This window comes from Terrapene carolina, unplaced genomic scaffold, assembly GCF_002925995.2.
Source record: "Terrapene carolina triunguis isolate 2854851 unplaced genomic scaffold, T_m_triunguis-2.0 Scaffold85, whole genome shotgun sequence".
Classification (NCBI taxonomy): domain Eukaryota; kingdom Metazoa; phylum Chordata; order Testudines; family Emydidae; genus Terrapene; species Terrapene triunguis.
Window position 1 is genome coordinate 21,623,681 of NW_020664436.1, and position 17,168 is coordinate 21,640,848.

Below are 17,168 nucleotides of genomic sequence, written 5' to 3' on the forward strand. Positions count from 1 at the left end.
TCACCAGCCCAAAGTGATCATTCTGGCACAGCAGCGCCATCATGCTGAGCACCTAGGCAAAGTAGGCATGTCTATGCAAACATGGCCTGTTCCTGAAGTCTCTTCCCCCAGCTCATCTCTGGATGTTAGCGGAGAGCTCATCCAGACCCTGCTTACATTTATTATTTTTTCCTAAAATAAAAAACCCTGATATTTCCAGTAGAATTGCAATTAGAATATACCAAGAGATGAGAAGCTGCTTTGTAAATGAAAACATTACTAAAAAAAAAATAGAAACATTGAACATCTGCTTTGGGGGAGCAGGGGGGAATGAAAGAAAAGAATATTTCAGGTGCAACATAGAATTAAAGGAAATTCCCTTTCCCTTGTACCCGAGAGAAGTTGCTCCATATGTTTTGATAGAGTTGGAGGGCACAGAGTAGGAGACTCTCTGCTGTCAGACCATTACCTGCACACCCACCAGATTTCCATAAAGAAACATGGTTGCATGTGAATACACTTACAGCAATAAGTGAGGTCTGCGAGACTGGGCCCAGACTTCCCAGGGACAGAGTTAGAACTTATGAGGGAGCAAGAATAAGGACACAGATGCATCCAAAATGCTCTTAATTGTGAAGAGATGTGATTAATTATAAACCAAGTAGCACTGTCATAAAGAAAGGTTTGGGGAAGAAATGACACTTGACATGTTCTGCATGCTGCCCTGCTGATCAGCTCGCAAGCATGCACCATTTCATTCCATTCCCAGAGTGGGGCATATGAATGGGTAGCTAAGAAATCATATGAACATCAAGCTTGCTCTCATCAGAGAGCCAAGCCTGAGATACAGGAAAAGGAAAGTAGATGACAAGCAAGATAGAAACCACAAGAGATGGGAGGAGGGATAGCTCAGTGGTTTGAGCATTGGCCTGCTAAACCCAGGGTTGTGAGCTCAATCCTTGAGGGGGCCATTTAGGGATCTGGGGCAAAAATCTGTCTGGGGATTGGTCCTACTTTGTGCAGGGAGTTGGACTAGATGACCTCCTGAGGTCCCTTCCAACCCTGATATTCTATGAAAAATTAATAATGGCGAGATTTGGCCAATAGAGAGAACAGCAGATCAAGTTACAGGAAGAGACCTGTCATATTCAAATCAAACCCAAATTAAGCAATAATGGCTAGATCCTGAAAGGTGCCAAACACTCTGGTTCCAACCAGGCACTTCAGCATATATTTAACTTTAATGAGGGACTCATGATTAAATTGAAGGTCAGGTGTGATGGGGTTTATAACCCCTCACTAGGTATGTCTACACTGCAACAAAAGACCTATGGTTTAGTCGTGGCTGGCCAAGATCAGATGACTTGGGCTGGTGGGGCTTGGGATGTGGGGTATAAAATTGCAGTGTAGACATTTGGGCTGGAGCCTGAGCTCTGAAATCCTGTGAGGGGGGAGGGAACATCTACACTGCAATTTTATAGTCCCACAGCCTGAGCTCCGTGAGCCCAAGTCAGTTGACCCAGGCTCTGAGAGTTGGTGCTACAAGTCTTTTATAGCAGTGTAGACTTATGCACTAAGGCTGAGGCCAGGGAAAGGCTGGACCAGTACTGGACCAGGAAATCTCTGTCCCTCAAGCACTTCTGAGTATGCTCCTGGGAAAGTAACAGAATAAAAAGAGCTCCAGCAGCTCAGGTGGTGTGAAGAGAAACCATTTCCAGGAAGAGAACGGCCAAGAAGCTCTTTCCAAGGAGGTCTGGCTGTGAGTCTTCCCATCCTCCCCACTCCCTTTGAGATATCACCCCAGAAGTAGGGAGAACCATGTGTGAAGGTACCAGAGGGTCACTTGCATCAGCCTTGAGAGTCTGGGGGTTTGGAGCAAAGGACTATAATCAAACAGCAGCCGCTCCTCAAACTCAGACATCAGGTGGTTAGGAAGTGGACCTGGAAAGGTTAACAGGAGGTGGGCTGAATATAGGCCATCCCAAGCTGTCACACTTTCAGGACCATGGGCTAGGACCTAGTGGAGTGAGGGGGCCCGGGTCTCCCTATCCACCCCAGATTCCCCCACGCCTAGCCCTGGGGTTTACTGACAACGAAGCTGACCCCAGCTGAACCCTGTTCAGAGGTACTGGACAAAGAGAGAGACTGGGGCAGCTGACCACTAGGCCAGATGACTGAAAAGATAACCCTGCTACAGCAGGTTAGCGGGAGGGCTGCCCTTTGCAGAATGACGTTGTGATTCCAATTCCAAACTTTGTAGATTAGAAGGCTCTATAGGAGGCAAGAGCCAATGTAGGAGAAGCCCTTTGGAACTCCGGCACCTCCCCTTTGCTCACTGGCCATGTGGCTCCCATTTAAGAACACAGTAACTGCTATGACGGATCCAACCAGAGGCCCATCTAGTCCAGTGTCCTGTCTCTGCAGGGACTGAGAGCTGCTACCACCTTCCCAGAAGTTCCTGAGCTGCTGCATTGAGTCCAACCACTCCACAGTGCATGGAGCCATGCCATTATGTGCCACTGCCTGAGCGTGGCTGCTACTGCTAGGACCAGAGCGTGAGCAGGGCTGCTACCTCCAAGCCTACGTGGCACTGGCAGGTGAGTGGTGGCACTTTCCCAAGTGTAGCCAGGCACCACAGGGAGCAGGCAGCTGGGTGCTGTGAGGATCCATGCTGAGCTAGGGCTGGGGACCCTGCAAAGTCATTTTGCCTTGGGCTGGAAAACCAGGAGCACACTTGAGGGTGGCACAGGCTGGGAGGGGAGCAGGCACTGCCCCACAAGGCCTCTCAGTGCCTGCCTGGAGCATGTGGCTGCTGAATAGGCATACTGATCATTGACTAAATCCTCCATGCTGGGGCAGCTCCGCATGGGGCCGGTGCAACTCTCCCTCTGAGGATGATGGAGCCTGCAGGTATCCGTGTCCTCCTGGGGTGTCTCAAACAGTGACTCCAGCTAAAGTGATTGCCCGTCTACCATGAGTTGAGGCCAACCCAAATTTTGACTGCTAGCTATGCTGCTTCTGCACCCCATGGGAAGTTCCTTTCTAACTCTTGTCAGTTAGTGGCTGGTTTATGCCTTGATCATGTAGCATTTCTCAAATAATGCACCATAATTAGATGCAGTCAAATTTAAATGACTATTTCTAGGACATGAATCTTTTTTTCAATTCAGCTCAAATCAGCCCATTAAAAAAACCTATTCTTAACTTTCCATGAGCAGAGCAAAAATGTCTTTCTGTTAGGACATCGGCATTTAGCATTTTTCTTTCATATTTTAATTTAATTCAAATTATTTAGATTGTAAGCATTTTGGGGCAAGGACCATAATTTTGTAGTTTAAAAGCTGTATAATTCAGAATAGTAAAGTGATGAGAAATGCAGTGCTCAATATAATAAAAGAAATATCAAGCAACAGCAAAAGGATGTGTAAAGATACAGGAAGGCATAAGTCTACAGAAAGGCAAAAAAAATAGATAAACACAAAAAAACCTTTGCAGAGAAAAACCACCAGAGACTGTAGGTAACTTCCTCAATTGGGGGAAATCAACAGAGTTCCATAGAACCCAGTGGAGCTACACCAATTCACACAAGCTGAGGCTCTGGCCACAAGTCTGTTCTACAGTATCAACAACAGCCTTCCAGATAGAGGCCCTCTCCCTCCATCACCTATGCAGTCATTTACAAGAGTTTCAAATAAGCATTAAAATATAAGAAAATGCCTAAGAATCAAGTCTGTGACAGAACAGTTTTACACTATCTACAACATACGTTATGTATCATAATATTTGGGATGCTTCAAAATAAAAAAATGAATAGAAAATAAGGGTCTACTGCCGTGCTTCTCAAAGTCAGGCCGCCGCTTGTTCAGGGAAAGCCCCTGGCAGTCCGGGCCGGTTTGTTTACCTGCCGCATCCGCAGGTTCGGCCAATCGTGGCTCCCACTGGCCGCGGTTTGCTACTCCAGGCCAATGGGGGCTGCGGAAAGGGCGGCCAGCACATCCCTCGGCCTGCGCCGCTTCCCGCAGCCCCCATTGACCTGGAGCGGCAAACCGTGGCCAGTGGGAGCCGCGATCGGCCGAACCTGCGGACAAACCAGCCCGGACCGCCTTAATCTGCAACCTTAATTTGTCCCCCTTGTGTATATCCATTATGATACTGCCTTTAATTACATGATCACAGCATATTTTTCCACAGCATTCATCACTCATGCTCATAGTTTTCATCTTTAATTAATATTTAAGCTATCTGGTACAGTTTTCAATGAAAGTTTATCAGTTTGAGAGCCTTGGATGAATGCCACAGTAGTGAGCCTGACAAACAGAGACAGACAGATAGCTATTATAGATAAATGAATCATATTCTAAGAGAAATTTCAGACTGGCTTCTCTCATATCTCGTAAGCTCTGCCCATCTGTTCTTCTAAACCACTCACTCTCCTTGGAATACTTCTATCATCCTTTTATAGACCCTTCCTCCACACCATTAGGAAGAGTTGTTCCAGACACACACAACTTGTTATTTATCCAGGGTGGCAGCTGAAATAAGTGTCTGGTATTGCAAGGGAATATTGTATTTGCTCCTGAATGAAGTGAAGAGGTTACTTTACTGAGCATGCGTATGCTATGTATACTGGTCCCCAAACTGCTCAACTAAACTGGCAGTCTTCTATTTCTTTAAAAAGATTCTTTGCTCTTATGACATTCTTTCTGCACTGTATTGTTCTCTTCCAGTTCCGAAAGATGTGGAGAGAAATTAAATTATCTCTAGCAAACCATATATATTTTTGAATTCACTATTTCATAGTTCAGTTTTATATTTTCCTTAACTAAGGGTTTTTCAGGTGAAAGTCTCCCCGGTGCAGAGAACCAGCCCCACATCTATGCACCAATTAAGTACCAGGGTTTAAGTGGGACTTACCAGTAAGTAGTTGTTAACTCTTCTGCTGGCCCTTTGATTATGCAGGTGAATTTCACCTGTGCATATCTAACAAGAATTTTTGTTGTTATTCCACTATTTAATTGATTACCATTGCTGCAGAATCTTTTCAAGTTATTCTATAAATAGGTAATTTATTTGTGATTTAAAAAAAAAATTACAACTATACCGTAATCACTCTCTTTGTAATTACCTAATAATTGCGTGTCTCCTTGTAAGACAGAAAACAATGGCTACAGACTGGAATAGATGCCATCTGGAATGTTTAGCTATAACTGCTTTATAATATTATGTCTCCAAAACCATTGAAAATTAATGTTTTGAGGCAATTAGCATATAGGACATGTTAAATTAGCTTGACAATTACTATGATTGCCAGGAAAATTAGACACTCACCAACAATGTAGAACAGTTAATAATGAAAATATATTCCGAATTGGCATAGTAAGCAAGCAATACAATTGAAATAAATACATATTTTTACTGAATTCTGACTATTATGTTGTCAAAGGGACTGTCACCTCTGGATACCATCAGATGATTCATCTCACTGGAGATATCCTGGTTAAATATTTTAATAAATATACATAAATTCCTCTAGGCTTCATCTCTACATATCTTAAAATAGTAAAATACAACAAAATAAGGCATGCAGATTCCATTTTTGGATCGGTTACCCCTGCTCTTAAGAATTAATTTAGAAATAAAATCCCTCAGCTTCAAATCACACCAAAATTCATATCCAGTTACAGAGTAAAGCTCTTCGCATTCTTACCAGCACACGTCAACTACTGGTCATTTTAGGTACCTGGGGACTGATTTTTAAAGGTTTTTAGGAGTTAGGCACCTAAGTGCTTTTGAAAACGCCACTAAGTGCCTATCAATTTCAGAGTCTCACTACTCAGATTTTTTTAAATGCACCCCAAATGCAGGTATCCGGTCAGGCACTGACCACCCATATGAGAAGGGCAGACATAACCCTCAGTGTTTATGTTTTACTCCCTTTCTGTATAGTTTTGCCAGGTAACAGGACTCTGCAGACTCTTTCCTTCTGGATTGAGGTTTTCTAGTTGTCACATCCTGGAAATGCTCAGTGTTTTTTTGGAGGACACAGGCTTCCTATCTATCCCAGATTATGCAGAGGATGGTCCCCCCCGGCTACAAGAGGCTTTGGGAGAGATCCAAAGAGAAAAACATAAGGTCATCCACTTCTGATGATCTTGTTCTTGGACCCCTGTCGGATTAGGTGCCATGTCACTCAGATAACATCCACCTTCTCTGCAGGAAGCAGCTCCTGAATTTTCTTAAGCACATTTAAATCTGTAATGTCAGCATTAGACAGGAAGACTGCTCCTTCCAGAGGGAAGTATGAAGGTCAGTTCCAAAGACAAAACCAATTGGGTCATTAGGATCAAGCATTGGGCCCCTGTACAGCAACCTGACTCCAAGCACCAAGAGCTGCCCCGTAGTCTATCACAGAGAGTCCTGGACAAAGAATCTGATGCTTGTCTTCTATCTCCAGCAGTTTGAAGGTGCTCCGGTAACAATAATTCTGTTGCTTTCACAAATGGCTCATCCAAGTGCCACTCCAGCCAGCAATGCTCTGCCCCGGTTTTGCTGTTCAGACACCCTGCTGCAGTGTGGAACCTTGGACACTGAAGTGTAGCGCTCACCAACCACCGTAACAGCTCATGGCCCCAGCCAAGTTCTGTGGGTCAGACCCTTTAAAAAGTTGTTATAACTACAGATTTTTAAAACATAGCAGAGAAAACTGGATGACTTAGGATACTAGTAAAGCCTTTTCCTTTTAGGACATTTGTTCAAATCCAGCCTTTGTCAGTACTAACTGGAACTTGTTACCATCTGATGGCTGTTCGATGACACGTGAAATGAGATAGTGTTCTTAAACAGTTATTGTGCTGATGTCTGCATCACAATTGGCACCCTTGTTGGCAGCCTTAGGAGAAAGTGATAATACTGGGGTATGTCTACACTACAATTAGACACACAGGCCTGGCCCATGCCAGCTGACTCGGGCTAAGGGGCTGTTTAATTGCGGTGTAGACGCTTGGGCTGCAGCTCTGGGACCTACCACCTTGCGAGGTCCTAGTGCCCAGGCTCCAGCCTGAGCCTGAACATCTACACTGCAATTAAACAGCTCTTTAGCCCGGGCCTAAGTTAGCTGGCATGGGCCAGCCGCAGGTTTTTAATTGCATTGTAGACATACCCTAAAAGAGCATGGCAAATTGAACTACCTTCTCTAATCCCCTAGAGGTGGTCCCTCCAAGACATGCATAAGGCATACTGTTGGGACTGTATGGAGAAACTTGCAGTATCATTGCTAGTTCTGTGCTTGTCCTGTGACCGTTGCCAGTCTCATGATTTTATCACAAGGCTTTCAATACTTGGTTTTTTCCTTCTTAAAGCCCCAGCTCTTGGAATCAAATGAAAACACGAGACTCAGCTTTCCTTTTGAAAAGTTTCTAGCCCTTATGGTTGTGAAGATAAGCTTGAAAGCATGTCCTGGACGTACCACAAAGGTTCAAAACTCAGAAGGCAAATGTATTGTTTTTCTAGTGGATATCATGATTTTTAGGGGGTCCTGACTCATGATTTTGGAACACTTTGGGCTGGTAATAGCATTTCCAATTCTGTCGATCTGACATCTTTCACAAACACTATTACATTTTCAAGAAACAGTATTTGACAAAATAAATATCACGGTATCTGAATATATGGCACTTTTTATAGCAGCCGGCAAAGAGTGCCCAGTTGTAAGCCTGTTTTCAGAAGCACCAAAGCAAAGAAAGGATCAAGAGCTTTTCAAAGAAAGACCTGAAAATACAAGAGAACAATTTCTCTCCAATAGTTTTGCAGCAAGGAATGAAAAAATGTAATCAGTCTGGCTTGCTCCTGCAGATTTAAGCTGTGAAGAAATTATTGTTAGAGGCTGGCAGTGTCCTTTTGAGATACTTATGCACTGGGACTGGTAACAGTTAAAAGCCAGGGTTTTACAATGGCTTGGCGTCTGAATTTTGTTTTTAATATTTTCTTTTACTTAAAACCAACCATAAATTCAGTGATCAGTACATTATTTTGGCATTATTGTTGCCTGTTCATTTTACAATAAGCATGCAAATTCTAATTCCTGAAAACTACAGCAAACCAAAATACTGTATCTTGCTCATAATGCATACAAAAGAGAAAAGCATTAAAATAACCCCCAACACCTCTTCTAAATTCTTACTGTACACAAATTCAGACAGCTACATTTTTAACAATAAATCAGAAAGTCGGTGCCAAATATAGTCCTGTAGTGCCACCTTGAGTTCAGAAACAATGTGCAATCCCAGCTAATTCCTAAAATTATCATTCTGGCAGCAGTGCCCTCCAACATTAGATAGACTGAAACAGATACACTTTGAAGATTGTTTAGTAACTGCGCGTCTCCTGGGGCATCAGAGAATGTGCCATAGGGACCTTTACATATATAATGTCATGAAATCTAGAAAACACAATTTACAATTTTCAGAGTGGTAGCCGTGTTAGTCTGTATCAGCAAAAAGAATGAGGAGTACTTGTGGCACCTTAGAGACTAACAAATTTATTTGGGCATAAGCTTTCGTGGGCTAAAACCCACTTAACTTCATTAGATGCATGGAGTGGAAAATACAGTAGGAAGATATAGATATCTATATCTATATCTTATATATATATATATATATACACACACACACACACACAGAGAGAACATGAAAAGATAGGGGTTGCCATACCAACTCTAACGAGACAAATCAATTAAGGTGGGCTATTATGAGCAGGAGAAAAAAAACTTTTGTAGTGATAATTAGGATGGCCCATTTCAAACAGTTGACAAGAAGGTGTGAGTAACAGTAGGAGGAAAAATTAGCATGGGGAAATAGTTTTTACTTTGTGTAATGACCCATCCACTCCCAGTCTTTATTCAAGCCTAATTTAATGTCCAGTTTGCAAATTAATTCCAGTTCTGCAGTTTCTCATTGGAGTCTGTTTTTGAAGTTTTTTTGTTGAAGAATTGCGACTTTTAGGTCTGTAATTGAGTATCCAGGGAGGTTGAAGTGTTCTCTGACTGGTTTTTGAATGTTATAATTCTTGACGTCTGATTTGTGTCCATTTATTCTTTTGCATAGTGACTGTCCGGTTTGGCCAATGTACATGGCAGACGGACATTGCTGGCACATGATGGCATATATCACATTGGTAGATGTGCAGGTGAACGAGCCCCTGATGGTGTGGCTGATGTGATTAGGTCCTATGATGGATTTATTCTTCTGTAACTAGCACACTTAAGGTAGCTTTATTTAAATACGAAAATATAAAATAAAATACTGTTTTTGTGCATTTTTAATTGAATTCAAATTTATCCAAATAGAGCTTGACACAAACTAGGAGTAAAACATTAATCAAACTAGTAAAGAAATGCATCATTCACCATCTTTTAACATAATAAATGATGTAAAATTAAGATTCTTAATAAACATAAGTGAAGCTATATAATTGCTTAAATAAATGTGTATAGATATATCCTATCTTCCTGCTTAACAAAAAGAAGCACCAAATTTAGAGTAGATGCTATATTTAGTTGAGAATCAACATATTTGAATGGTTACCAACCAATCAATCAATCTTTCTGCAGGAAAATAACTAAAAAGTACAAATGTAAAACACAATTAACCTCAATTATTAAAATCAAGGTTTCCTGCTGCTTGCTGATTTAAATTATTAAAATTGGTGATTTAAAATTGCAATTAAAGTTGGTGATTTTAAAATAATTTTGATTTAAATCAATCTACCCTGGCTATGACTCTTCAGAATCTTACTATAATATAGTATATTATTTAATATGCTGTATTACATATACCCACTTTTCCAACTGATGTTACACTATGATGAAATTGCTTTCATTACAACTCCCTGGATATGTTGGAATAAAAACCCACATATTGAATATTTCTTTGGCAGACTGAAAAGAGAGAAGTTTACTTGGCAAGCCCAGGGGCCTGCAGAATTTAAGCTATTGTTTAAAACAAAAACAAAAACAAAACAAAAGGTTCCAGCACTTACATCTGCAAAACTTTCAAGAGTAAGTGGAACAGAAACAGCATCATCTTCCTGCTAAGAGTCATGTTAATTTCATTGTGCTGCGTGGGAAATCTAGACAGCTGACAACTCCTGATTTTATTGCAAGCCTCATGATACTTGGTATTTTATTATAGCCCCAGCTCCTGCATTCATTATGTGAGAATCTTAGCTTTTTTTAAAAATACATTCCTAGTCCTCCTGGGTATGGAGAAAAACCTTGAAAATGTGACCCAAGTACACCCTGGAGGCTCAGAAACCAGAAAGCAAAAAGCTCCCCTACTCCCAAATTTATTATGTTTTTAAAATCTTACGATTTTTAAGTCTCTCTCATGATATTTTGACCCGACGGATTATTTATGAATGTCTGGAGTTAGCCGTACTGAATACATAAGGCAGGGAACAGCAGAGGCAGGCACTGAAGTTACGGACAGGGGATGGTGTGTGTATGGGAAAGTTACTGGTGTATAAATCAGAGGCTGGGGAATGAGAGTAGCAAAAGACCTATTCCTCCCTCCAACTCACAGCAGCCAGGAGACTCTGGAGAACTGAATTTCTCTTCCACCAGTAAGAGGAGCTAGAGCATCAAATATGTCAGACATCTAATTAGCTAGTAGCTGATATGAAAGATGGAGCCACCGAGCAGAAACCAAGGACAGCGTGTTACTGGAAATCCGAGCATCATGCCCCTTTGCATCAGTTTAGAGTGGCAAGAAGGCTGGGCTTCACACAAAGGGCTTGTCTAGACAAACAGTGTATGGCAAGTTGGGGTGAAAATGTATAGCGCACCAGTGTGCCAGACACTAGCAGTCCATGTGACTCTGAAACCCCCCCTCTCCCCAAGCTTCAGAGACTGAGCTCCAGCCCCAGTTCAAAGCACTGTTATTTTTAAAGTGCCAGGGCTAGCCCAAGTCTGTGGACCTGGACTGGGATACTTGCTCCCGCAAGCTAGGCAAGCCCTAGGATCCTGAGCTCCAGGCCATTGCCAGGGGAATTCTCTACCCCTACATATTGTTAACCCTCGTATCGCAGCAACACCAGTCTTTATGTGGTAAAAGGAGTTAAGGATAACAGAGATATGAAATGAGTCCCAAAGGTTTTAACTTTGTATTTAAAGTTAAAATATTTGTTCTTTGGGTGGTTGTCACATCTTACCTTGTGCATCCTTCAGGTTAGCTTACTGGGAGATTGTTCTGCCGGGCTGTGAAAACTGTCTGAACGGTGCAAAATGAAGCAATGTGGTGGACTTCAGGAAACTACGCACACACTTACCCCACCCTCCCGCACTACTATCTTGTATGAGTTACCAAGGACTGCCTCCCAAGATGCCTGTGTAGGCTATATGACAGAGTACACATGAACTAGAACATTAATCTTTATGCTGTCTTGCTGTTCAAGTATGAACTTATGAATATTGCACATGTGTATATTGGATCTAATATTCCTGAGCTTAAGACCATGAACAAGAACTTCAGCAGATTTCAGAACTGTAAAGTGGCAACAGGAAAAGGAAGAGAATTGAAAATTTGCTAGAAAAGTTCCCAATGTCACTGCATTCTGTGAAGGCAGTAGTGAAAGCAATTTAGAATTGAGTCACAGAGGTAAAAGCATTACCATTAGCTGACATTGAGCAACAGGTTTGAGAGACAGTGAATGGTATGAAAACCTGATATCCTGAAGCAAATGTCATTTATAAAGCTGTTAGCAGAGCAAGTAATATTTTCACCAGTGAAACAATTTTTTCATAGATTCCAACACCAGAGGGGACCATTGTAATTATCTAGTCCAGTGGTTCCCAAACTTGTTCCACCGCTTGTGCAGGGAAAGCCCCTGGCGGGCCGGGCCGGTTTGTTTACCTGCCGCATCCGTAGGTTCGGCCAATCGCGGCTCCCAATGGCCGCGGTTCGCTGCTCCAGGCCAATGGGAGCTGCTGGAAGCGGTGGCCAGTATGTCCCTCGTCCCGCACCGCTTCCAGCAGCTCCCATTGGCCTGGAGCAGCGAACTGCGGCCACTGGGAGCCACGATCGGCCGAACCTTCGGACACAGCAGGTAAACAAACCAGCCCGGCCCTCCAGGGGCTTTCCCTGCACAAGCGGCAGAACAAGTTTGGGAACCACTGATTTAGTCTGACCTCCTGTATAACACAGGCCATAGAAGTCCCCCAAAATAATTCCTAGAGCAGAAATTTTAGAAAAAATATCCAATCTTGATTTAAAAATTATCAGTGCTGGAGAATCTATCACAACCCTTGCTAAATTGTTCCAATGGTTAATTACTTTCATTGTTAAAAATTCATGCCTTATTTCCAGTCTGAATTTGTCTAGCTTCAACTTCCAGCCATTAATCGTGTTATATTTTTCTCTGCTAGACTGGAGAGCCCATTATTAAATATTTTTTCCCTGTGTAGGTACTTTTAAACCATAATCAAGTCACTCTTTAACATTCTCTTTGTTAAACTGAAAAGATTGGGCTCTGTTAGTCGGTCACTTTAAGGCATGTTTTCTAAGCATTTAATCACTCTCGTGGCTCTTCTCTGAACCTCTCTGGGATGCTGGCAGACCAGATGCCAGTCCATGCCAAGGCCTCTAGGCTTCACTGAACACTCACAGATGCATAGCTGGAAACCAGTCTGGCTCACCTGCGCATTAGTATTGTTAAAACAGGTACCAGACATACAGAGAAGTGTTGAGTGTTTGGACTTTATGAAATGCTTGTGTAGTTGCTGCATGCATTAATCTCACTTGTAATATCTGTAGCCCACGTAATAAGGTAATATTTAAGTATTTGCTATGAAACTGAAACCCCCCCAGTCAGAAGAGAAGCATTACCAAGTGAAATACTAGTTTACCACAAGAGGTATCTCCTGTCCAACAAAAGAAGGTCTATGGACACCCAACAAACCATTGTGGAACACCAGTGGACAAAAGACTTTGTTGATTGTTTTCCCCAACCCCACGAAGAGGGGATGTGCACAAATGCTCATCCCACCACAGCTTTAACTCTGGGGGAAGGGAATAAAAATCCCTTTCAAGAAGAATATGTCATCACTATGCCACTTGGGATTTGGAGAGGGCAATATTTCTAAGCCAAGAGATCCCCCAGCTGCTTAACCTGGGTTAGCCCTAAAGGACAGGTAGAGATTGAACGTTACAGCAACTTCTACTGCTTTTTGGAACCTAAGACTGTAACTCGTGTGTGTGTATGTTTACTTGCTTTAACCTTGTAAATAACTCCTGTTTCCTTTCCTTAATTAATACATCTTTAGTTACTTTATTACAGGATTGGCTACAAGCATTGCCTTTGGTGTATGATCTCAGGTGCAATCGACCTGGGGTAAGCAACTGATCCTTTGGGACGGGGAGTAACCTGAATATTATTGTGATTTTTGGTGTAAGGGACCATCTATCACAAAGGCAAGCTTGCCTGGATGGCAAGATTGACCGGAGTATCCAAGGGGACTGCCTGTGACTCCATATTAAGGCTGTTCTAGCGCTTGAGGAGTTCACACTTAATAGTTGGTTGGTGAAATCCACTTCTAGAACACACAACCAGTTTGGGGTTTGTGTCCAGGTTTGTAACAGCCTGCCTTGAAGTTGGCACCCATGTTCGTGAGCCACTCCAGACAGCTTGATACTCTCCACTTTATCAAACCCCTTCTTGAACTTTGGGCATCAGAACTGGAGACAGTTTTCCAGCAGCAGTTGCATCAGTACAAAATACAGAGGTAAAATAACCTCTCTATTCCTACTCAAGATTCTCCTGATTATTCATCCAAGGATTGCATTAGCCCTTTTGGCCACATCATGACACTGGGAGCTCACATTTAGCTGATTACCAGTTACAACAGAACAGAAAGTTAATACAGAAGTTTCCACTATGAGTTTAGCACCACTAGCTACGGAAACATTTCTTCCTCAGCATTCTTTATGAAGCCCAGATTTTTCATCACCAGCAATGTATCTGGAATTATTTCACTTCAGAACCAGTTACGGTTGCCAGGCATCCAGTTTTTAACCAGACCGCCCGGGCCATTAAAAGTCCGGTCAGTGGTGCTATGGGTCTAAGGTAGGCTAGTCCCTACCTGTCCTAGCTGTGCCCCGGAAGTGGCCAGCAGGTCCGGCTCCAAGAAGCTCCGCGCGCTGCCCCTACCTCAAGCACCAGCTTCACACTCCCATTGTCTGGGAACTGTGGCCAATGGGAGCTGCAGGGGCAGTGCCTGCGGGCGAGAGCAGCGTGTGAAGCTTCCTGACCCCCCCGTCTAGGAGCCGGACCTGCTGGCTGCTTCCAGGGTGCAGTGTGGAGTCAGGACAGGCAGGGAATCTACCTTAGCGCCCCCGCTGTGGAGCTGTCAGAGGTAAGCCTGCGCCACAACCCCCTACCCCAGCCCTGTACCCCCTTAAACCCAGAGCCCACTCCTGCACCCCAAACTCCTCATCCCTGGCCCCACCCCAGAGCCCACACCCCCAGACGGAGCCCTCACCCCCAGTCCCACCCCAGAGCCCACCCCCCCAGCCCAGAGCCTGTACCCCCTCCTGTACCCCAACCCCCTGCATCAACCCACAGCCCCCTCCCGCACTCTGAATCCCTTGGCCCCACCCCAGCCCCTCATCCCTGGCCCCACACCAGAGCCCGCACCCTGAGCCCAGAGCCCGTACCCTCTTTCATACCCCAACTCCCTGCCTCAACCCGCAGCCCCCTCCTGCACTCCGAATCCATCAGCCCCACCCCCCAGCCTGGAATCCCCTCTGGTACCCCAAACCCATTATCCTCAGCCCCACCCCAGAGCCCACACACCCAGCCAGAGCCCTCAACCCCTCCTGCACCCCAACTCCCTGCCCCAGCCTAGAGCACCTTCCCGCACCCTGAACCCATTTCTGGCCCCACCCCAGAGTCTGCACCCCCAGTTAAAGTGCTCACCCCCTCCTGCACCCCAACCCCCTCCTCTAGCCCAGTGAAAGTGAGTGAGGGTGGGAGAGAGCGAGCCACTGAGGGAGGGGGAATGTAGTGGGGCCTCAGGGAAGGGGCGGGACAGGGGGCAGAGCCTCAGGGAAGGGGCGGGGCTAGGGTGTTCACTTTTGTGAGATTAGAAAGGTGGCAATCCTAGAACCAGTTGATCAGAGAATATTCTGTCTCCACCAATAATCAGTACTATATGCTTCAAAGAAGACTGTAAGACCCCCCAGAATGGTGGGAAGAGGAATACTTCACAGTTCTACCCCTTGCTAGTGTGTGTCAGAGACTAAAATATCCCATTCCATGCTGGGCATGGGATGAGGGGTGAGGAGATGGGAAAATATAACATTTAACTCTCTGACAGAGAAGGGAGTGGTTAATATTAGATCTAAACAGACACTCCTGTCTCTTTTGCTGTTTATCTTGTATGTGTAGCTATTAGATCTATCCTTTGACAGGCTGGAAAACAAATTAAACCATTTGATTCCATATAGAGGAAAGAAAATTTTAAGAGAAAAGATGTGTTACATAGAGATTTATGGGATATTTCACCATGACAGACAACCATTAATTCAAAAGCACTGTTTTACAGATATAGGTCTACGAGTCAAGCCAGAGTGGACAAAAAGGTGGTGATGCATCTTAGTTCTAAAACTTAGTTCTTGCAGAACAGAACTGAGTTGCCGACCTCAAGGAATCCATGGTGGGTGCCAACATGTCAATAGCAACATCCTCACTGATAAAGGGACAGATTTAAAAATGAATGTGTCACTTAATGGCTGGGTAAGAACCCTGTCCGAAAATCTCCTTCAGTTTGAAACTAAGAGACAAGCAGAGCTCCAATAAAAGTTGCTGTTGATCTAGTACACAGATTGTCCCTCTGGAAACCCTTACTCTGCAGCCAGAACAAAGTATCTGCATTTGCTCGAAAGCAAAATTGGTTAGGAAGATGAAAAATCCCTTCTCATCTGCAATTAATATAGCCAATAATTCAGACTTGGCGGAAGATGAATCCTCTAACAGTGATGGCATTTAAAGCAATTTGAACCCATATATATAACCCCTTGAGAGGTATGTGAGATTTCAGTTCCCAAGGTAATCTCAGTGATAAGTACAGCACAGGCTAAGAACCCTTCCATTTATGTAAGGAGATGGCCATGCTTCATCATACACAATATTCCCTCAAGTACCTCAGTTACTTTTTTAAACACTTTGGGATCTGATATTAAAGATCTTAGTGTGGACGTCACTTATTGGTTTGACAGAAGCATCAAGGAAATACACAGGAAAAACTGCAGTGTTTTGTGATAAAAATCTAAGAAAATACTTGATCATATAACCACTCATTGACAACACCGTGGACAAACCATATACTGAGGGAATTCAGGAAGTACAGAGGATTGGAAAGCTGCTTCTTGTCCAGCACCAAGAGTCATAACAGATTTAAAAGTCTACATGCCCCGAACTAATGGCAGAGGTGGTCATGCTCTTCTCTCTGATCAGCCTCTACAGGACTGAACACAATTCTGCAAAGACAGATTCCCTATGTTTTTACCTGTTAACATCACAAATGCAGAAGTTCCTGAAGAACTTCCTGGGGCATTTCCTTAAAGTGATAGCAGTTACTCACTCAGCCCTATATCTGACTTCATTTCATCCCAAAAACATGGAGGATCATCTCTCTGATAAGCTACCACACACTGTATTTATCACAAAACAAAAGATGCAGATACCGCTCAAAGAAGGTAATTTACAGATAGAGAAACCAGCACATTTTATACTGGTATTGGTGCTTTCCTCTTTGAAGCTGCCCATTTTGCTTGCAAGTAGCTGCCACTGCAGAATCCAGTTCTCCACAATTCAGTTTATGGAACAAAAAGACCAGAAAGCCTGCAGAGCATGCCCAGGTATTGTTCTTTATGAAATGATTTAAGACTTTCCTCAAATGATGGCGAATCAAGAAATCCTGAAGAAGCCAAAGCAACTGAAAAGCCCCAAGGCAGAATAATTGCTGAACACTACATCTTATGGAATTACTGTTTTATCACAGATTGTTGAGCCATGCATTGGACAGCTGTTTCCCCAGGCTGACAGTGGCTGCATGGCTGGTCCTGATGCAGTCACACTCCAGCCCAGGTGAGGAAAGAATTCTGTCAGTTCAAAAAAACCCAAAACAACCCCCCCAA

At 43.6% G+C, this 17,168-nt stretch overlaps 1 pseudogene; it reads right to left on the reverse strand.

Annotated features, from left to right (window-relative positions):
* Positions 1 to 5,892: 5,892 nt before the first annotated feature.
* Positions 5,893 to 17,168, reverse strand: part of LOC112113205 — a 79,698-nt pseudogene continuing 68,422 nt past the window's right edge.